Source organism: Equus caballus, chromosome 1 (genome assembly GCF_041296265.1).
Source record: "Equus caballus isolate H_3958 breed thoroughbred chromosome 1, TB-T2T, whole genome shotgun sequence".
Taxonomy (NCBI): Eukaryota; Metazoa; Chordata; class Mammalia; order Perissodactyla; family Equidae; genus Equus; species Equus caballus.
This window is the reverse complement of record NC_091684.1, coordinates 89,134,657-89,158,620: the sequence shown is the minus strand read 5'-3', so window position 1 is coordinate 89,158,620 and position 23,964 is coordinate 89,134,657.

Sequence of the window (23,964 nt, the reverse complement as noted above, 5' to 3'; positions counted from 1 at the left end):
TCTCCGCAGTAGTAGATTGATTGCTGGCCTATGGGCACTTCCATCTCCCCGTGGTCCTGGGAGCGCATGCATCACTATGAGTCCACCAATGGCAAGGGAATAGAGTGAAGAGTGCCGCTTTCAGTCTGCGCCTTAAAACACTGCACGTGCACATTTCTCACTCCTTCCCCTTTCTCTTGTGCTGGAATACAGAATTCAGCAGGAATTCAGCACAAATTCAGCAGTGTGGATTCGAACAACACTAGAGTCTTGCTGTTCAAAAGTGTCTTTCTCAGCTCCAAGTATCTACAGCATCTGCAGCTCCTTAGAAATGCAGGACACCAGGCCCCTCCACAGACCAACGGAATCAGAATCTGCATGTTAACAAGAGCTCCAGGTGATTCCTATGCGCATGAGAGTTTGAGAAGCACTGCTTGGAGAAACAAGATGAAAGGACCGTATGTCCTGGAACGAGTTCATGGAGCAGAACTGGCCTATCACGTGAGGGAGAAGTAAATTCTTCTTGTTTAAGTCACTACGTCAGTGAGAGTCCTTGTCATGGCCGATTAGCTTTTATAGTGCAATGGGAGACTGAGCACAAGAGATTTGCTTTCCATCCTCAAAGTCCCCATTAGCAAGTCTTGCCAAGAGATTGAACAAAATTAGGAGTTAAAGTGGAGGCTTCCAATGTAGATGACGTTTGTTCTCAAAGTAAATTCCTCCTGATGTTTTAGCATTTTCAATAGCTGACTCTGTCTTCTTGCCCTCAAAGGAAGCAACCAACAAGTCTTTGTGCCCAGATAGAGTTCCCAGGCAATATTTCCCCACAAGAGAGAGACAGACTGGGAGCCTTATTCACACAACTCGCATGAGCTAGCCCCCGTCTTTCTTCCTTTCACTTGAGTAGATAAACAAGGGACATCAGATGCATATGAAGAGAACACAGCAGGACAGAGAGAGGCCAAAATAAGGATTAAAAATGCACCGTGGGGAAAACGGATAATACAGGGAACCTAATGTAACTGAATGAAAGCGCTTGTTCTGATACTTGGCAAGAATCAAAAGGATACTTCAGCCGTTAAACAATACCACTTCTACGAAAACCGAACAATCAGAGAATATAAAGGGTTTTTAGACATTAGCCTATGATTTTGAAATTAAAAATTCAGTAGAATGGAAAATGAAGTGTAGGAAATCTCCCAAAACACAGAGCCAGAAGGAAAGTGAGGGAAAATATTGAATAAAAAGATAAGAGTCCTGGAGGACCAGACCAGGAAATCCCGTATTTGACTAATAGGATTTCCAGGAAGAATAGAGAGAATGGAAGGGGACATTATGATGGAAATCAGAAACCTTTTTACCAGAGCTGAAAAAAAGACCTACTTCAAATGGAAAAGTCCTAGTAGGTGCCTAGCAAGATGAATTTTTTAAAAGGTATTGACACGGAGGATAAAGAAAAAAATCTTAAAACTTCTCCGAGAGGAAAACAAGTCACCTAAAAAAGGAACTGGAATGAGCCCTGACATCACATTTCTGATCAATTTCCCTGAGTGCTGGAGAAATGGAGCAATTGCCTTACAAGTAGTAAGAGAAAATATTTTAGCCAGACTATCAACTATGAACTAATGATATTTTTACACATTTGAGTTTATCTCCCATTCACTCCCTTCTCTTTGGAAGCTACTTGAAGAGGTACTCTAGAGCACTTTGGGAATAAACCCTGAAGGTGGAAGAGCTGGAGTACCAGAAAGAGTGGTTGCCTCCCCCCGAGACCCGTGAAATCTTGGAGTAAGTGCTGTGCTGTGGAGCTAAAGGTTAACCAGCCCAGTCTGGAGTAGGAGGGACAGAGCTCAAGAAGCAGGATTGCCAGGAAAAGCATTACTCCCCAAAACAACATATAATATAATTGAACAAATGGAAAAACTTTTTATAATAAAGGTGTATAATGCAAAGGAGAAGGACAATTAAAAACTCCAAGATAGGCCAGCCCCGGTGGCCTAGTGGTTAAGTTCAGCCCTCTCCACTTCAGCGGCCCGGGTTTGGTTCCTGGGCACAGACCTACACCACTCATCAGTGGCCATGCTGTGATGGTGGCTCACATACAAAACAGAGGAAGATTGGCAACAGATGTTGGTTCAGGGTGAATCTTCCTCAGCAAAAAACAAAAGCAAAACTCCAGATAGGGCTGGCCCTGTGGCCAAGTGGTTAAAGTCCTTGCACTCCACTTCAGTGGCCCAGGGTTTCACCAGTTCAGGTCCTGGGTGCAGACACGGCATTGCTCATCAGGCCATGCTGAGGCAGCATCCCACATGCCACAACTAGAAGGACCCACAACTAAAACATGCATTTATGTACTGGGGGGATTTGGGGAGAAAAAGCAGGAAAAGAAGAAGATTGGCAACAGTTGCTAGCTCAGGCACCAATCTTTAAAAAAAAAAAAAAATTTAGAAAAAAAAAACCTCCAAGATAAACAAAAACCATAGGAAAAAACCACTTGATCCAAACAGAAAGCAAACTGAAATGTGGCGTGATATTAAGCAGTTGATGGAATATTGAAAAAGAAAATCCCTTTTATGTTGATGTTATGAACATTTTTCTTTAAGTGGCTCTGGGATCACGACATTGGACTCATAGAGAATGAGACATTATTCTAGCAAACTACTTGGCCCAGCTGTAGATAATATTTCTAAAATCAAAATAATATACATAAATTTATTGGAATTCAACTTCTGGAAATAAGTTAGGGACAGAGCACCAGATCTGGTCATGGTTTTAGAATGGAATTCTTCCATTTATGGAGCAAATGATTACTGTATGCCAGGTACTATCCTGGCCATTGAGGATACAGCAATGAAAAAAGAAAAAGGAAGAGGAGGAAGAGGAAAAGGAAAATCCCTATGTTCATAGAACTTAAATATGTTAGCAGTTTCGACTATATAAAAGGACGTCTCTGCCTTGGAGAAACGAGAATCATAAGCATGAATGAGCATAATAAAGTAACTTGATCTGTATAGAAATCAGATACAAAGAAAGCGAAATTACAAATACACAGTCATAGTAAGAAATTTTATCATACATTTCTCAGAACACCAAATGAAGTAAACAATGTATATTACAATATGGAAGATTTAAATAACAAAAATAACAAACGATCTTCATAAAAAGAACTTGATATTCAATAAATGCAGAATATACTTTCTATTCAAACACCATGGAACAGTCTCAAAAATTGAACATGTTCCATAAGGCAGAAAACACTTGACCCATATTCATTAATCAAGATCAAGAACATGAGGAATTATCAATAAAATGCTAGTTCTTTCCCCCAAGAAAAATACATACACATGCCTCAACCTGGAAATTCACAACTACTTCAAAATAATTGAAAAGCACAGCATTACAAGAGTGAGAGCTGTGAGACAGCCAAAGCAATACTTGCAGGGGAAATTCTGAGAAGAGAGCAGTTTGAGCTCAATCTGACTCAGATGTGCTCTCTCGCTCGCTTGCTCTCCCGCTGTCTTTCTCTTATAGTAAAACAATCAGGACTAGCAAACAGAGCCTGGGAGATGCATCTAATACTATGGATTCTCCTAGAATTTCTGAGAAATTGCAAAGGTTCAGGACCTTATTTTTATGTGTTCTCGGTCAGGACCCAGAGGAAAAACTGGGATATCACAGTCCTCTGAGGGGATTAGGTCATCAGAAGTCTGAAAATCCCCGTAGAAAAGGAAGATGGGTCCCTGCTCTGCGTGCCCTATTTGGTCTTAGGAGGACTTTCCTAATCCTGCGATCCTGGTGCCCTGAGTTGCTCCTGGTCGCTGCAGTTGTTACTGTGCTGCCCATGTGCTCCCGGCCTGGGGAGACGATGTATCAGCAGAGGGATAATATTTTTCACAGCTGAAAACAAGAGTGGTGTGCCTCCTGCTATGTTTTCTCCACTGCTTCATCCACTCTAACAACATAATCAATACTGAGGCTGGGACAACCAAAAAGAAGTGGGTAGACAAAAGAAAGAGAAGAGAGAAGAGAAAAAGAAAAGAAAAATAACTTATTTAGGGAGAATCCGTGCCCTGAGGGAGGAGCATCCGTCTAAACAGGTGGAACAGGTTGCACCCATTGAGGTGGAAGTGATGATAGAGTTAAAAAGCATCTAACAAGGGGCTGGCCCCGTGGCCGAGTGGTTAAGTTCGCGCGCTCCGCTGCAGGCGGCCCAGTGTTTCGTCGGCTCGAGTCCTGGGCGCGGACATGGCACTGCTCCTCAGACCACGCTGAGGCAGCGTCCCACATGCCACAACTAGAAGAACCCACAACGAAGAATACACAACTATGTACCGGGGGGCTTTGGGGAGAAAAAGGAAAAAATAAAATCTTTAAAAAAAAAAAAAAAAGCATTTAACAAAAAGCAATGACAACTCCCGAGAAGATACAATTAGCACATACAAAAAGACTTTCCGGAACTAAATATATGAATTTTGAATTTGAAAATTTAATAGACAAACTGGAAAGAAAGAACTCATTAAGGATGGAATTAGTGATCTGAAAGATCAAGGAGAAGGATTATCTCTTAACAGAAGAAAAAATTAAAAAGTCATGGAAATCACGAGCCATAAGTTCAGATAGCTGGAGGGCATATCCGGAAGACATACTGGGTAAATAATAGGAGATTCACAAGGAAAACAAATTATAGGTGGGAAAGACATAATATGTTAAGTAATGGAAGACGGTTTTAAGCAGAAGACTTGAATCTGCAGATTGAAATGGCTCACGTAATTACTAACAATATGCACATAACTTTTGTCATTTAAAAAAAGAAATACTTTTTAGAAAAGAAAATAAAAATCGAAAATAAATGAACTAACCTTTCACTCAAAAACTAAAAAAGAACAAATTAAACTCAAGTAATTTGGCATAAAGAAGAAAAGAAAAAAATAGCAACCCAAAATAAGAAAACTGGACTAAAACTCCCATAAAATGTCAGTAAATTTGACCGACATAACCAAAAACTGGTTCTTTGGATATTTCAATGAAAGAGACAAATTTAGTCTAACCTGATCAAAAATGTAAAGCAAAGGCAAAAAAAAATATGTTAGGAATGAGAGGACAGTCATAAATAAAGACAGAAAAGAGAATTTTAAAAAATTGTAAAAGAGTACTATTGGTGACTTTGAAAACTTAGATTAAATGCACAATTTTTAAAGGGTATATATTTATCAAAATTATTTCAAGAAACAGAAAGCAGCTATATCAATAACTGTAGCAGAAATCAACATTATAACATTACAATCAAAGAATCTTCCTCTTTAAATCATTCAAATTTAAAGTGATTACTAATCTAGCTGCATTAATATTTACTATATTTGTAACTATTTTCTATTTGTTGTCCTTTCTTTGTTTCTTTTTTTGTCTTCGATGCTTGTTTTGCATTCTCTGGTTTTAATTGAGCATCTTATGTAATTCCATTTTCTCTCCTTTCTTAGCATATCAATTATACTCCTTTCACTTTTTGTAGTTGTCCTAGAGTTTGCAGTGTACATTTACAACTTCTTCAAGTCCACTTTCAATAACTATACTACTTCATGGGTCATGCAGGCACCTCACGAGCATCCAGTCCCTCCTTCCCTTCTCTTATAACATTGCTGTCATTCATTTCCCTTATCCTAATACATTGTTGTTATTATTTAGAAGAGTTATCTATTAGGTCAATTACGAATAAGAAAAATAAAAGACTTTCTTTCACCCTCATTTATTCCTTCTCTAAAATTTTTCCTTTCTTTATGTAGATCTGTATTTCTCCCATATCATTTTCCTTCTCTCTGAAGAACTTTTTTTAACATTTGTTGCGTGGCAGGTCTAATGGTGACAAATTCCCAAAGTTTTTGTTTGTCTGAGAAGTTTTTATTTCTCGTTCACTTTTCAAGGATAACTTTTCTGGATACAGAATTCCAGTTTGGTGATTTCTTCCTTTGACACTTCGAATATTTTACTTCGTTCTCTACAGATAAGGTATCCTTTTTCTCTGGCCTCTTTCAATATTTTCCTCTTTGTCTTTGGTTTTCTGAAACTTAAATATAATATTCCTAGGTGTAGATTTCCTCTGGTTTATCTTTTTTCTTGTTGTCTGAGCTTCCTGGATCTGTGGTTTGGTGTCTATCTTTAATTTTGGAAAATTCTCAGTCATTATTTTTTCAAATATTTTTCTGCTCCTTTCTCTTTTTTCTTCTCCTTCTGTTATTCTCATTACATGTACGTCACACCTTTTATAATGGTCTCATATAGAGATAAATTTTCCCCTATAAGGAAAAATATAATCTAAAAATTATATTTGAATAGGAGTCTCAAAAGACATCACCTGGCCATATACATTGACAATTCTTTTAGATAAGTATGCTGGTGTCATTGGGTACATCTAGGTGCATTCAGAAATAAGTCTGGATTAATTCCATGATCAGGAGATTATCAACACTTTTTAAAGTGCAACAAGGTTGGGCATGGTGGCCTGAAGGAGGAATCCAGGAAGCTCTTTCAGGTAAATATTTCTTCATTTGCGTTAGTTTGATATTGTGCAATGTCCCTGCTGGCCCAGATTGTTTGCTCCTCAACACAAGTGTGGTTCCAAACATAAGTGGGCTTGGTGTGAGGGATCTTACTAGAACCCTGCTCAATAGGGCATACCATACTAACTGGTACCAAACAGACCCAAAAACTCCCAGGCAAGATATGCTACAAATCAATAATCAAAAGACAAATAACTCAGTAAAAATGGTCACATGATTTTAGCAGACACTTCAAGAAGATATACAAATAGCCAAGAAGTACGTGAAAAATGCTCAATATCAGAGTATTGATAGAATATTAATACACACACATATACAAATATATATGATAAGTAGATAGATAGATAGATAGATAGATTTCAAGGAAGTGATTCACACATTTGTGGGGGCTGGCAAATCCAAAATCTACAGGGCAAGCTGACAGGCTGGAGACCCAGAAAAGAGGCGATGTAGCAGTTTAAGACTGAAGGCCATCTGCTGGCAGATCCCCTATTTCTCTGGCGTCCTCAGTCTTTTTTCTGTTAAGGCTTCAACTGATACCACATTATGGAGGGTAATCTGCTTTACTCCAAGTCTATCAATTTAAATGTTAATCCCATCTAAAAACTATCCTTACAAACTTCTAGACTAGTGCTTGGCCAAATACCTGGGTACTGTGATCTAGGGAAGTAAAATTAAACATTTCACCAAGTAATGAAGAGATTTTCCTGTTTTTGTCTTTAAATGCTTTATGATTTTAGCTTTTATATTTAGGCACATGATCTATCTCAAATCAACCTTTGTTGAGAGATAGGAATTGAGGTTCATTTTTTAAAACACAGACATCCAGATATTCCAGTAACATTTGTTTAAAAGATTTTCCTTTCCCATTCGATTACTTTGGCTCCCTTGTCATAAGGCTAATGACCATAATGACCATGTTTATCACTTCTCTAGTCTGTTCTTTGATCTAGTTGAAATATTGTTTTTAACTTTTTAATCTGTTCTGTGTTCATGTGCCTGTTTTTAGATGCTTGCTTGAGGAACCATTGGGGAGGGGAGCAGAATACAGGCCAAAAGTGAAAATTAAACAGATATTAATATGCTTCTTAGCTGCTATGACTATATCTTTAATTCAAATTTATATAGGAGTCAAAAGACTATTTAATCTAGTTGAAATGGACAGCAAGAGGACAGTAATAAAAATTAGTTTGAGTTCAATAAAATGCCTGATTGAAACTCAACTCAGTTGGTAGTGATCTAATTGTCATTTCAAGTTTATTCACTTTTTGTATTTCTATAGAACTTCCAAGGCAGAATTTTTAAATATGATACTCGTGGGTTATCTAAGTCCAGGTCCTAAATAACACTCATTTAAAAATTTCTGTCCACTTGACAAATTCAAACAGTAGTTTACAGATAATAGTGACATAGCCATTATTGCAGAATGAATTAAAATCATATTTGGGCCAGATGCACTTCAATGCAATAGGTTTTGGTTGGTTAGAATACAATATTTAGAAAGTAATCTGCCCTCTGTCAGTGTAACTAAAGTACACACACACATACACATATATCTGTAGGTAGACATATATATCTTACATAAGTTATATAGAAGGACTCATTATCTCTTTATATATATAATTATCTTATATAAAAAAACTACAAGTTCTATTAGTCGTATTTCTGTTCTTCGTTAATAATTTTAAAGCATGTGGGAAAAATGATACCACTCTTACAATGCATTGTATTTAAGTTTCTCCTGCCAGAGATGAAATCTCTGTCAATAGGCTGGTCGTAAAGCATGACCCATGTGAGAGTCTGCATTAGTTGGGTTTGTTTATCAGAACATGGGGCCAAAAAGATCTTTGTTTCAGACCTCCTCTCCTCATTTCTCCCCGTCACCATTTACTTCTTTTAGAGAAGATGCCTAATTCATTGTTAAAAACTGAACGCCAAAACCTGCTAGAAATCTTAGACGTCCATCATTCTGAGGTGAAGGAGGATGGGTCAGTATAACCACTACTGAAAATACTGTGAACGCACATTGAGGTGATGGTGGTTGGCCAAACATTCATGTTTTTATACGAATTACCGCTGCTAACTTTGTAGAGAAATGTATATGGAAGGATGATTGCTATTTGTCTCTTCATTTAGCAATTAAAAACAGCATGACAGCTCTAAATTATTACACTGAACCAATAATGCAAACAAGCCTCCACTACTTTTAACTGACTCTCCTGGAAAACCTCTTGTAAGTGAAGCCAATACACTTAACAACGTGAATTTAAGTATTTTCAACGATGCCTTGATTGGAAAATGCCTAGTTTGGTTGAGCTGGCGTGGAAAAAATGATGAGTCTCACTGACAGTTTAGACTAATATTCAATGCAGTTGATTAGTGAAATGGGAAGATAATTCCTTGCTTCTGACGAAGGGGTCCAACTTTACGTACAAAAGGTTTTGCCACTATAATTTCACAAATAAAAAATGTATACTTATAAATTCAGCATCAAAGTTTCCATGGCAATATTTCCTTAGTCTCCTGGTGCGTAACTCACATACTATCATTTTTCCTTACATGGTCTAGCTGACCATGGGATATATTCATAGCAACTCAAATTGCGTAAAAGAAATTCCCCAAAGTAGGTATAATATAAAGCTGGGGGGAAAAAAGAGAATACCTTATTCTTGTTCACCTTTAACTCTAGGAAAAGCAATGAAAGAAGAGGACATAACTTTTAATGTTTATTTACCACTTAAATCATTATGGGTGATTAATGTAGAGCAATAAGGTATTAATTAATGATAGTTAATATGATTAATTAATTATAAAACTTGAGGGTTTTTAGGTTTTTTGTGACAGCTTCCAGTCTCTTTCCTCTTGGAAATGACTCGAAGAGCATGATCTGCGTGGGGATAGGAGTGTCGGCCCAAAGAATCAGCAGCTGAAATGCAGATTCTGGGGGAACATTGGGCCTGATGGAGTAGTTGGGTTACCTGTTTCAAAGAAAGAAGAAAAGACTGACCAAGAAGGAAAACTGGAGCTTTTATTTTTTAAGGCTCCCGCAGAGGAGTGTGTATCACAGCGCAGATTCTAAATATCTTGTATTTGATATAAATATTACTTTGAACCACGTGAAATGGCTTACATTTGACCATTTTGCTTACAAAAACAGCAATTTTGTATGATTCAACTGATATTTGAAAGTATAAAATACTTACTGTAAAGCCCAAGTAAAGATTTGGTGTCATTTTACTAGTTTATAACGATTTATATGCCAAAGCCCTCATCTTTATCTGTTTCACTTAAAGCCATGGACACTTTGGGCATTTTTACTTCCGATAATTCTGGCCACGTTTGTTTGGATAAGATTGAAACCACTATAAAAACCTGCCCTCTCTGATCTCCCAACACTTAAGTGGCAAAGTCATTCTAAGAGTCGCTCATTCAGGGAGGTTTCTGCCATCTTAGAATCTGCATTGTAAAGGCAGTTAGTCTCTTAGAATGATAAAAATCTTAGAACCATTAACGGAGGTCCATCAACTCTTGTTTTCAGCAATGACTCTACTGTTGTCTTAGACATCAAACATGCCCTCCTTGCTTCAAATGTAGCCACCAGTATTAATCATTCTCATTATTGATTATCTGTCACTTTCATCTGCCTTTATGTGGTTTTCAGCAAAGAATAAATACTCTTCTCAGTGATTTAAACGTCCTTGAAAGACGACAAAGTAATAGTGACAGGAAGCTATTATTACCAAGCCCTTAGGTTTCATTTTTGAATATATCGCCACGTGTGCCATAATCATTTTGCAGGCATGTCTCAGAATAGTCTTAAGAGTGTGCTCTGTGACCGCAGTTCAAAGGACTGGCACTTCTACGACACTGAAAGAGCATTGAACCAAGATGCCCTTGAAAAGTAGTTCCCAAATTCTTAATTTGTAATCATCTGTAAAAATTGGATACTAATGCCTTGCCTACTTCCACAGTTATTGTAATGAAATTCTGATGAAATTACTCTAATGTATCTAATGAATGATTTATATGGAAATGATCTACAAACTTTAAAGCACTATTTTATTGGACTGTCTTCTGATATTGAATTGTAGTAGTGGTTTATATGTTTCAAGCTTCGTTTTTAAATTAATTTTGTTCCTCTTCACACCGTGTACTTTTGTTGTTAGTGCCATTCAGTGAGTTTCGACTCCTAGCGACCCTGTCAACAGTGGAGCAGAACCCTGCCTGGTCTTTTTCTGCCATCATCTCACCTTCTGGTGCTATATCAGACAATGCTCCACTGCTGTTTATAGGGTTTCTGTGGCCAATTTTTTCAGAAGTGGGCGGCCAGGTCCTTCTTCCTAGTCTGTCTTGTCTGGAAGCTCCGCTGAAACCTGTCCACCATGGGTGACCCTGCTGGTATTTGAAATACTGGTGGCATAGCTTTCAGCATCACTGCAACATGTAGCTGCCACAGTGTGATAACCAACAGACAACAGATGGGTGGTGTGGTTCCCTGACCGGGAATGAATCCGGGCTGCAGAGGTGAGAGCCCAGAATCAACCACTAGACCACCGGGTGGCTACATCTATATACTTAAGACCTGACATTTTGTACTTCCTACTTCAATCTTCTTCCTTCTTCCTTCCTATCCAATACTTTCCTCTTCCCACTTCCTAATTCTCATTTTGGTTTCACTCTGTAATATCCTTACAAGAGTAGGATTACATTAACCTGCCCCTCATTCATTGTATGATTTTTGTTATATCTAACTTTTAGGCACATTATAAACCACGTCTTACAGTGGGATTAATTGTGTTTTAAAAAGTTTTATTTTCAGTAAACTACAAGAGGAAAGAAAACATACTCTCTTACGTTTACCTACTTATATCACATTTTCTTCTCTATTCCTTTCTTCCAGTAGATCTGAGTATCTGATGAGATTCTCTTCAGCCTACAGGATATCATTTAGCATTTCTGGAAAACCACTCTACTGTTGACCAAGTCTTTCAGCTATCACTTACCTGGAAATGTCTTCTATTTTTACTCCCTTTTTAAGGGATATTTTCACTGGATATAGAATTCTGGGTTGACAGATTTTTTATTAACTTGCAACATTTTGAAAGTATTGTTGCATTGTCTCTGGCCTCCCTTGTTGATCCCTGTGAATAATGTATTTTATCCCTGGCTGCTTTCAAGATTTTATCTTTATCTGTTCTCTTTAGCAATTTATGATGTGCCTAGGTGTGGTCCTCTTTGTGTTTGTATTTCCTGGAGTTCCCGGAGCTTTTTGAATTTGTTAGGCAGTATTTTTCATCAAATTTGTAAAGTTTTTAGCCAATATTTTTTCTGATATTTTTCTTCCCCATTCTTCCTCTCTCTTTTCCGTCCTGGATTCCAAACACATATACAGTCATGTGTCACTTAATGACGGGGTTATGTTCTGAGAAATGCATCATTAGGTGATTTCGTTGTTGTGTGAACATTGCAGAGAGTATTCATACAAACCTAGATGGTATAGCTTACTATACACTTTGGCTATATGGTACTAATCATATGGGACCACCATCATATATGCAGTCCATCACCGACCAAAACATCATTATGCAGTGCATGACTGTATGTTCAACTGTTTAAAATTGACCCACAGAAACCTAAGCTTCTATTTATTTTTCTTCAGTTTTTTTTCTCTCTGTTCTTGATATCACACAATTTCTATGCTCAATTTCACTGATTCTTTCTTCTGCCATTTCAAATACGAATATCCAGTGAATTTTTTATTTCACTTATTGCATTTTTAGTTATAGAATTTCCACTTGTTTCATTTTAATACTTTCCATTTGTCTGTTGATATTTCCTATCTGTTCACTAATTAAGATCCTATGTTCATTTAATTCTCTTAATATTTTTATAATAGCTACTTTAAAATCATTTTCGGCAAGTCAAATATCTGGGGCATCCTGGGTTTAGTTTCTATTGACTGCTTTCTTCATAATTATGGCTCACATTTACCTATATGTTTTTATGTCTTGTAAATTTTGGTTGAATATTGGATATTTTAAATAATATGTTGTAGAGGACTCTGGATTCTGTTATCCTTCTCTTGAGTGTTGAATCTTGTTTTAGCAGACAGTTCAATTACTGGCCCATCACCTCAAACTTGTGTGGACTGAGTTGTCTGCTTCATTAGCCCAGATCTATAAAAAGCCTGAGGCATTTCCAAGACCCTCTTTATTTGGCAGGACTCAATCTCCAAACTCTGTACATCCCATGGCTCTTTTCAGAGTTAGTTTGAAGCTTCTTTGGGCTAGTCTAAAATAGGTCTTACTCTAGGGCATGGTCCTTACTCCTAAGGCTCGGTCTTTCTGGTGCTTCAATCATGTACCAAGGTCACCAACAAGATGTTTCTTTAGCTATACTGGAACTTCAACATCCTCCAGCATGGTTCTTCTCCAGCACTGCTCTACCTAAAGTATCTCTGGTACACTTTTAACTCTGTAATGGCTGCTATGTGGAAAGATGTGGGTAATCTCACTAGAGGCCAGCTCTCAGGTTCACAAAGTACACCCCACAGGTTCTTCTCCAATTTCTGCTATTTCAGCTTCCCTGAACTCTAATTTTTAACTCCTCAGTTCAGTGGGACTGTTGTAATTTTGCAGAGTTTCCTTTTTCTCGGGAATCATAATCCTGTGCTGCCTGTGTCCACTGCCTGAAAACAGCTGCCTCATATTTTTGTCCAGTTTTACAGTCGTTTATGTTGGAAGGTATCAGTTACTAGTCTGGTATCAGGTACTCCATCATGGCTAGAAGTAGAAGAGACCCACTACATCTTTGTGAGTCATTTAATGGGTAAGTAAAAGAGAAAGATGACGCAAGACAGAGCTCAGAAGTCTCTCTTCTTTCTTTTCACAAGTTCCCATAAAGAAAATAACTAAGGTGGAGGTTGAAGAGCTGAGGAGAGAGATTGTAGACACTCTGAGAATATGAATAACAGGGTATGAAGGAACCTTAGATTTCTTCATTTTGTGTGAGAAAAATCAAGACACAGAAGTTAGGCGACTTTATCAGGTATTTAGTGACCTGAGTCAATAGCAGAATTAGCACCAAAGCCTAGGATGATGAAGTCTCAGACTATGTCTATTTCCATACTAGGCTGTACTCAATGGTGAACAAGTCCTTTAACAGGTGGGAACTTCTAGAACACTGAGAGGTACTTTTATTTCATTCTTAGCCCATTGGTTTGAAATTTTGGAACATTACCAGTCACGATCTGATTCAAAGACATTGTACAGCTCTCACTGAGACAAGCATCCTCAATGGCCGCACATCATAAGCTACTCAGAACATCTCCTGGGCTACCTCTCCTTCATGAACAGTTGTTCCAAAGTGGAACAGCCCCAGCCAAACAGACATATCCAATCACTTACCTGACTCAAACTTAGCAACTGTGCAATAAGAGCACAATCCTTAGAACAGTCATATATTCTATCGCGGAAGAGGAAGAGTTGCTTAATTATTTTATTTTGTTAAAAGCTCTGTGTTAGGCCTTGTGAAAAGATACAAAGATAGAAAAGGTACTTTCTCTGCCCACTAGAGACTTTAAGTAAAATCAAAATGAAGACGTAACATAAAAGCAGGCAGAGGCCTACAAAACCACAAAATGTGAAAGTAATTTAGCAACATTTTAAAGCAATTTAAAAACAAAGAATAAAAAGCAAAAACTCCTTTCGATGAACACAATCAATAAGCATTTACTTTAGCTTCATACTGTGGCCTGTAAAACAGAAAGATGATGTAGAAAGAAAGAGGAAAGAAAGAAATATTGGAAAAGAATTAAAAAGGACATGTGGAAGAAAGAGACACTAAGGGAAAAAACCCATGTGTGTGACTATAAACACAGTTTTAAAATGAGGTTTCATATATGTATATGAACTAGAAGTAGTAAGAAATAGAAACATATAAAGTCACTAATTCACAGAAATGTAAATATTTTATATTATAAAACTTCTGCTAAAGACTTGAATCTGTTAACATTTTGAAAGTATAATCATATTTACAGATTTCTGCAATTATTGATATAAGGGATGGGATGAAATTGTAGACAAATAGAAGGCCTTGTGTTGAACAAACTTCTTAATCTCAGTTCTGTCACTTGGGAGCTGTTTGATGTCAGGCAAATCACTTAATTTCCCTAAGCCTCGGTTTCTTCCTCTTTACCCTGGGGATAACTGCTCCCACTTTATGGACTTATTGGAGCTTTAAATGAAATAAAATATAAATCACTTAGCCGAGTGCTTATCTTGAAGTAAGTGATAGTCATTGTTATTATTATTAGTTTATTTTAATCCTGCTATTTGTCTGGACAGTTGAATTAAGAATTAGAGTTCAGCCAATAAGCCTAGGTTCCCTCCTGACTTCACAGAACGTACCATATGCTTAAAGCTTACAAGTTCTTGGCAAGTCTAAAATAGTTGTTTTTTTCATGAGGATCTATGTCTGTGTTGAGCTGCATACATCTGGTTGCAGTCCAGACATTCCTTACGCCAGAAGTCCCTGCACAAAAAAGGTTTACAGAGGCAGGAAGGATCAGAAATGAAGGGACTTCTCTCCTCCTTGATCATTGTTAAATAATTACAGAAGGATAGAGCTAACAAATTTTTCCTTAGTAGTAACTAGCACTTCTAGTTCACAAAGCACTTTCCACATTATCTTCCTTAAGACTTACAGACAAACACCATCCCCTTAACACATACACCCCCCAAATCCTGTGAGTTGGCATTAAGGTTTTCCTTGTTTTCTTCTTAGGAATCAGATTCAGAGGGGTCATGTAATTTATTAAACATCACACAGCTGCTCTGTGCCAGGGCCTGGCATTGGAATTCAGAAATTTCACCTCTCTGTCCAATACACTTCCCACTTGTACTAGTTTTCTATCACTGCCGTAACAAACTACCACAAACTCAGCATCTTAAACAACACAGAGTTATCATCTCATGATTTCTGAGGATCAGAAATCGAGGTACAACATGGATCAGCTTCCTTTGCTTGGTCCCACAGGGCTGAAATTGAGACGTTAGCAGGGGTGTGCCCCTTACTGGAGGTGCTGAGAAAGAAACCACTTCCAGACTCAATCGGATTGTCAGCAGAACCCACTTCCTGTGGTTGTAGGATTGAGGTCCCCATTACCCAGCTGGCGGTTGGCTCAGGAGTTGTCCTCAGCTTCTAGAAGCACCTACATTTGCTAGCCCATGGCCCTCTTCAAAGCTAGCAACAGGGGGTCGAGTCCCTCTCATGCTTCAAATCTCTCTGACCTCCCCTTTTTCTTGTCATCTCCCTCTCTGAGTGACTCTTCAGCCTTCCTCTTCTGATTTTAAGGGTTCATGTGATTACACTGGGCCCTGCTGGATAATCCAGGTTAATCTCCCTGCTATAAGGTCAGCTGATTAGTAAACTTGATTCTATCTGCAAAGTCCCCTTTACAGCAGTACCTAGATTAGTCTGTAATTGTATAACCAGGGGACAGAACTCTTGCGGAATCCTGTGTACCCTTCTGCTCTAGGCTGCTGAGGCAGCACTGTAGGTGGCCACAAGTCACTGGGGAGTGATAACGAACACAGAGTTTGCTTTAAAAGCAAGAACAGGACAAGCATACAAAATACCTGAGCAAAACTGAATTCTTGCGGGGACGAAAATGTACCATGACTATCCTAATTTTGCATTCTGCAGGAACAGCTCGGTCACAAGAAGAAACCTGTGGGCGGGGCATTGCACAGTGTGTTAGCTCTGGATGTTATCTATCTGCTAAGTCTGTGGTGCACACATATGTGCCACAAACTCCCTTCCTATTACTTTGACAGGCTGATAATTACTTTTATATCCTCCTTTCCTGAAACAGATTTCCCCTCTGCTGTGTACCGAAAAGAATAGCCAAACATTTTCTGTATTTTAAAGAATATAGGCACATGTTTGGTCATAGAGAAAAGCAATAGCTGATCTACAGGTTTTATTTTTACTTTGTTTGTTTACCCAAACTCTGCCTTCAATTACATTTTTATTTTAGGGTCAATTCGTTACTTGCCAATTCTTACCTCAAATATTTTCTTAAGATTTTTTAACACAGGAACATATTGACCATGTGCTGTATCAAGTCCTAGCTCAAGAGTGACTTCCCTCAGGGAGAGATTTTGGATAACCCAACCCACAACTCACAATGTGTCTTTTATCTTCTGAGTATTTGGGGTTTTTATTAAAACCCATCTGTGAAAACTGATTGTGGCCATGCCTTATTTTTGACAGTGCTCAATTATATATGTATGTTAAAATTATTTTCCTTGATTCTCACTATAGATATAGACCCGAGATGGGTTATTATCACTCCTCTTTGCTCTTTTTTTGTTAAGCACATGAAGAAAAAGAGGCTTGAGGACGTTAAGTGACTAGAACAAGTTGCATAGCTAGTGGAAGTTGGAACCTGAGTCTTCCAAAACCTGGTCTGGTACCCTTCTCTTACCTCCGCATCTTTGCAGGGCTTGGGGACCACTTCTCAGCCTGTTTCCTTTGTCCCTTCTATCACTCATCAGGTCCCTGAGGACTTTGGCACTTGGCTTATTCTGTCTCTCACACTTCAACTCCCATCACCTTCCTGGGAAATATTTAACGTCCCTGTGGGTGTCTCATCCAGCAACAACATCCATACGTTCTTGACCTTTTTTACTCCAATAATCTTATACTTTTACGAAACTTCAGTCATTCACATCCGTGGTAACGCCAAACCTGGGTCATTATCAAGAAGTGCTCCATACCTGAATATTAAATTAGATCACCTACCATTTTAAATTAGATCTCCACCAAGAATTCTCTGAGCTGCTGGCCTGTATGCAACTGCCTAGTGGGACGTGTTCTCTTGGACATCGGAAAAGAACCTCAAAGTCAGCTTGTCCTAAACTGAAATCGTGAGCTTCCCCTACAAACTGATCCTCCCCCAGTGTTCCTGATATCAATTAATGACACCACCAACACAGAAACTGATACAAAAGCCAGAAACCTGATGCTTTTCTTACTACCTATACCCACACACCCACTCAGTCCAGGCCCTAATCCTGGAGACCTCTAAGTCTATGCCCTTCTGCTCATATTTATTCTTTCATTCATTCATTAATTTTCATTTCCAGGACCACTAATTGAGCTCCCAGTATGTGCCAGGTTTGGTTCTAGGTGCTGAGGCTACAGCTAGGGACAGAAAAGACAGAGATCCCTGCCCTTATTGCATTGGGGTAAGCTGCCGTCATTCTCCTCCTGGGATGTTCGTCCCACCCAGTGGTTCTGTCAGCACCCGCTCCTGCTCCACTCAGACCCTTTCTTCACACTGCAAGATGGCCATTTTGAAATGCAAATTCTTGCACTGAAAACCCTTCCTTGGATTCCTAGGGAAAAGACCTGAATTCTTAATCTACCCTATGAGTTCCTGCCTTATCTGGCCCTTCCTGCCTTCCTAGCCTGTTTTCCCACCAGTTCCAGCTCCCTCCCTGGGGTCACCTCTTTCTTTTAGTAGTTAATTCCTATCATCTTTCAGCTAAGCTCAAACAGCACAGACTCAGGAAAGCCTTTCTGACCCCCATTAAGACAGACCTCCCTGTTACACGCCTCATAGCTCCCTGCACCTCACTCTTCATATTTCGTTAGTGTTTGACTCTCTCATTCGAATATGTTGCTTTAAGACAAGAAACATAATCAATTTGCTCCTTATTCTATTCTCTGAGCCCAGCACAATTCTTGTTACATGGCGGGTGTTCAATCTCTATTTGTTAAATGAAGAAAGAAATGAATGAATGAACAGTCCAACTGCTCACTTTTCTTCTTTCCTTTATCTACCACTTCTGTGCTATTGATTGCAGTCATGCCTACTTCCTCTGGGACCATACTTTGTCAGCCATCTCCTCTTTCTTTTCTTGCTTTGAATCTAATTTCTCCACAGGCTCTTTCCCTGAAACACACAGTCATGCTCAAGTCTCTCCCATCATAAACACACACCATGTCCTCACACACACAGCTTGTGGTCTTCTCCACCTCTTTCTCCTCAACTGCAATCACTCTTGGGCCCTCTAAAGTGGCACTAGATAAGGTTTCCAATAGCTTCTCGATGGTCACCTCTCCCCCTTCCCCTTCTGTGTCCTCCTGCAGCATCCAAAACTCTTGACTGTTTTCTTGGTTAATCTCTCTCTTCCTTTGTCTTACAGGTCACCACTCTCTCCTGGTTTTCTCTCTGCTCCATTTCCTTACTTGATTTTTTCCAATGTTTTTATGTTAAAGTCTCTCTCATCTTAAAATAATAGATCACACGTCAAAAGTTCCTCTCACTTTGGTTCTTTCTGTTCCCTTTACACAGTCAAACTTTTTGGAAGCCTTATCTTCATGTGCCATTTTTGCTTTCTCACCTCTTATGTACTTCTCAATCTGCACAATCTACTCCCACTTCTGTCACTTCACTGAAGCTTGCCCTTGCTGCTATCCTTTCCTTTCTTATTTTTCACCCAAGCAGTTTCCTCATCTTGCACCTGATCCCTTTCAGTCCCAATGCACTGCCTGAAAATCCCCACTGGGTTTTCAAATAACTGCAGTGACTCTGATTGGTAGACAGTCATCGGTTTGACTGGCTTTGGGTCAAGTTCTACCCCTAGACCAATCAGTCATGCCAGGGATAAGGTCATGGCCACGTTTTTGCTCCTTCTAGAATATATAAGAGGGTGTTTTGTTTTGACTTTTTAAAGATGATGGGCAGGGAAGACATTCAAAATGAAAAATCTAATAGAGGATCTTTGCCTTCCATTGGGTTAAAAGAACCTGAAAAGTAATTCTTTATATATGGAAACTCCTAGAATCCAATAGAACAAAATTACCCCTAAAATCATTCCCTGTCTAATGCCCGTTGGGCAAGTCCTTTTGCTCAGAAGCAGTTTCCTCACACTGGAAGCAATAACAGATATTTACTGCAAAAGCACAGGGTGGTTGACGATGGTTCTAAAAATATTTCCCACTAAATAACACACTGCCATCTGGGGAAAGTGTGATCTTTGTGATTATTTATTAACCAAACAATCAAAGATGTTTACTGTACATATATCATGTGAAAGACTTGTGCTGATTGCTGTGACAGATACAAAGAACTAAGAGACACAGAGATTCCTCCTAAGAAGGGACAACCTTGTGGGGAGATAAAGTATGTCCTCGTAAAAATAATGACACCAGGAGGTGTATGTTAGGGATCTAGGAACTCACACAGATGATGTGCGTAGCATGAATTTTAGAGGCAGGAGAGATGAGTTTTTCTGTGTTTTGAAAGTTAAAGGCAACCAGACCATTTGAATAGGGTCTTAAAATCCAGGAAAGGTTAAGTGGAAGTGGCCTGTAATAGCGAGGGAATCACTATTCCAGGATCTAGGGGAGGTACCAACCCAGCAGAGGGAGAAGGGTACACAGTGGGCATTTACAGACTTCATTGGAGTCCTGGCCCTAGGGTTCAGCAGGATTAGGGGGTGAATGTCAGTGTGCCCACATCTGAGAATTTTCTCTCTGAGTAGACAGGTTCTTGAAAAGGGGAAACACTGACCTTCAGCATGAAGCCACTGTGCTGGAAAGCTGCCTGGATGCCACTCGGCGCCCTGCATCTGTGCTGCTGACCTATGTCACATGCAAACACAGAAGCATATGAAGCGTCTTGTCTTGTGTTGCCAAAGAGCTTGCAGCCCAGGCGCTATCATCCAGGTGGGAGTGGGACACAAAAGCACTGACAGTAACCAGCAGCCAGGCTGGTTTCCTCCTGGAGGCAAAAAAGATATTGTCCAATTCTTTTTTTCTCTCTCTTTTCCAGCCTGAGGCCCATAACCGCCCACACAGTTTAATGGTCTAGATCATGGAACAACCAAGCCCAGCGGAGCCCATTCCAAGCTGCTGAGACATATGACCTGGTTTTGGAGAGAGTGAAGAGGCAGCTGAGTGAACAGCGAGGTGACCTGTCTGTTCCCAGAGCACAGAACACTCTGAAGCAGCGGAGGGTCGGGGAAGCAAGTGCGCTGCTGGGGTGAGGGACATCATCCAAATGTGCATGGCAGGGCCAAGCAGTGGATGTCATTGGAATCTCTCAGCTTCTCTTTTTTAATTTTTCAACTCCACCTTCTCCCCCTTCCATCTGATCTCTTTCTCGCTTCCAGGAGAGCCCTTTCTTCTTTTCCTTCCCTCCTTATCTCTTGTACCCCACCACGGAGGGTGTGTTGAATAAGGAGTGAGCAGAGGTCCATTATGTTTTAACACTCACAGGTAAAGCACGATTGAGAGGCATGGTTAAGAGACAGAGATGAGGGCAGGGAAGTTAGGAGCATCACTCAGGCCAGAGGTGGACAGTCTGTCACAGGCCTGCTTGGGCAGGAGGACCTGAAGGGGAGTCATCTGTCCCTTGCTACGCTACCACCAGACCTTGCCTAGAGTCTGAGCCTGCTCTGCACCCCTCACAGGATGGACACGCCCCACCACAATAACGGGGGCTGCCAGCACCTTTTTCCAAAGAGGACAGAGAAGCTGTGGGGTTCCCTGACACCTGGGCATGGCACGACCTGGGAGTTAGGGGCTCAAGGGCTGGAGCATCTTGAGCATCTCTGATTAGGAATCCAGCACTTTTCAGAGCATCTCAGGGCAACTTTGCGCTTCACTTGCTTCACTCCTTTTCTCCCCATACCCTTGAACTTGTAAATGCTGCAACTGTAGTCTCACTCTTGGAAAGAACCTTAAATGCCATAAGGCTGCATCATGCTCTCCAGTCCATCTTTCTAATTTGTTTACCTTCTGCTTGAACACTCATGGCAGGGAGCTCACTGTTTCTACAGGCAGCTCATTCCATTGATAGTCCAGTCATACGATTAAATGCTCTCTTTTACAGTGATTTTTAAATTTTATAGCCTATATCTTCCACCAATTAGTCCTAGCTCTGCCCTTTGAAGACATACAAAATAAATTTTCATATTTTTTTCTCAGCATACAGATATCAGGTCATCCTAAATTTTCTTTCCCCAGGGCAAATGACTGGAATACTCTGCCATTTCTCCAAGCTGAGTTTCCAGACCCATCACTAGCCAAGTGCATCTCATCTGGGTGTGGGCCATGTCACTGAGGTCCCTTGTGCTGTGCCCCGCCTGGACTGTCCAACGCTCCCTGGAAGTAAAGGATGTCTACTTCATCAAGGGCTCACATCACGGATACAGCCCAGAGCTTGTTGGCTGCTGGGATAGCTTCAGCCCTTTCTTAATGCCTGTGTCCCCAGTGTCAACCCAAACACTTTTTTTTCAATTGTGGTAAAATACTTATAACATAAAACTTAGCATCTTAGCCCTTTGTAAGTGTACAGTTCAGTGGCATTAAGTCCATTCATATTGTTGTGCAACCATCACTACTGTCCCTCTCCAGCACTTTTTCATCTTGCAAAACTGAAACTCTGTCCCCATTAAACTCCAATTTCCCATTCCCCTCTTCTCCCCCAACCCCTGGCAACCAAAATTGATTCTACTTTCTGTCTTATGAACTCTAGGTAGCCCGTGTAATTGGGATCATGCAGTATATTTGTCCTCTTGTGATTAGTTTATTTCACTTAACATAACGTCTTCAAAGTTCATTCATATTAGAGCATGTGTCAGAATCTCATTTCTTTTTAAGGATGTGAAATATTCTATTGTATTATTTTATTTCACTTAACATAATGTCTTCAAAGTTCATTCATATTAGAGCATGTGTCAGAATTTCATTCCTTTTTAAGGATGTGAAATATTCTGTTGTAAGTATATACTACATTCTGTTCATCCATTCATCCATTGATGGACGCTTGGGTTGCTTCCACCCCTTGGCTATTGTGAATAATGCTATGAGCATGGGTGTAAAAATACCTCTTTGAGTTTCTGCTTTCAATTCTGTCCGGTATAAACCCAGAATTGGAATTACAAACATAAACATTTTGTCCTTGCTGCTGACGGACTGGCTTTCCCCAACCCTGTGTTTATGAGTTTGATTTTTTGATCCCAAGTGAAAGACTTTCCTATAGAACTACCATCTCTACAAATTGTTCTCATCATCTCAACCTGTTGAGATAATTAAAGCCATTTACATGAGCTGCTTGCCATTTATGCCTAATTATCATACAGCACAATAGCGATCATTTACATCATTAGCTCTACGTCAGATTAACTTGCAAGGCTCTGTGCCAAGCACAAGGTTTGTTTCTCACAAAGCTTGGTCACCTGTCTCCAAATTATGTCAATTAAGGAGAACACTAATGCAGAAAGCAGCCCCAGCCTGGTACATACTCCCTCTCCTACCCACTCCCCTCCCTCTCACCCTTACCTCCCTCTTGTGAATCTGTGCACTCTTCTCTGAGCTTTCTTCCATAGTCTCATTTTTTCTGAGAAATGCTTAGGGTGGCCTCTGGCACGCTGGGGTGGGGTAGTAGGGATGCCAGCTCCAGCTTGTAAGGTCCCCTGGGGGAGGCCAGGAGGGAAGCAGATAGTCAGCAGTGTGGTACATAGATGTCATGTGGGGTAAAGGTTTCAATGGAAGAGAAAATTGTAACATTGCTAAGACTGCTACCTGTCCAGGACAGTGGGCCAGGAAGAGGAAAGAGACAGCCAAGCTCTGTTATCGTAATTCCTGTCAACTCTGAAAGTCAGAACTACAAAGGTCCTTGCATCCCTTAGCACCTAGATCCCTATCAGGCCACTCGCATGACATTTCCAGCATCTATCTGTAGGCTGAGGGTAACTGGTGATTTTAAAGTGTTTTGTTTTCCTCGTCTGGTTGTAATACAGAACTGGGCAAGAGGCTCAACCAGAGAAGTGAAATATGGGATAGAATAGCAAATTCATCTGAAGAAAACATCTAATGATTGTTTCCAAAGTTCAGCATGGTCCCAAAGCATGCTGTTCCAGTTACCTATCATTTCATAAAAAACTACCCCAAAACTTAATGGCTGAAAACAACCACCAGCTTATTATATCTCACAATTCAACCCAAGTTCAGCTGGGAGAGTCTTCTGTTCCAGGGGGCATTGAAGACGTCCCTTGGTGGTATTCAGCAGGTAGATGCCTGGTCTGGAGTGCTGAAGATGGCTGCAGACCCATCCAATGCCTCAGTGGGGATGGTCGGAAGACTGGTTCAACTGGAATTGTCACCTGGAACACCTATATGTGGCCTCTGCAGCATGCCAATTACCTTGATAATCTCAAGGTAATCAGAGATCTTATGTGGTGGCTCAGGGCTCCAAGAGAGGGGTGTTCTAGTTAACAAGGTCAGAAGCTGCTGGCCTTCTACGCTCTAGCCTTGAAACCACCTAGTCATGTCTGATGTACCCTGTTGGTTGAAACAGTCATAAGCCCACACAGTTTCAAGAGTAGGAAACACAAACTCTACATTTTGATGA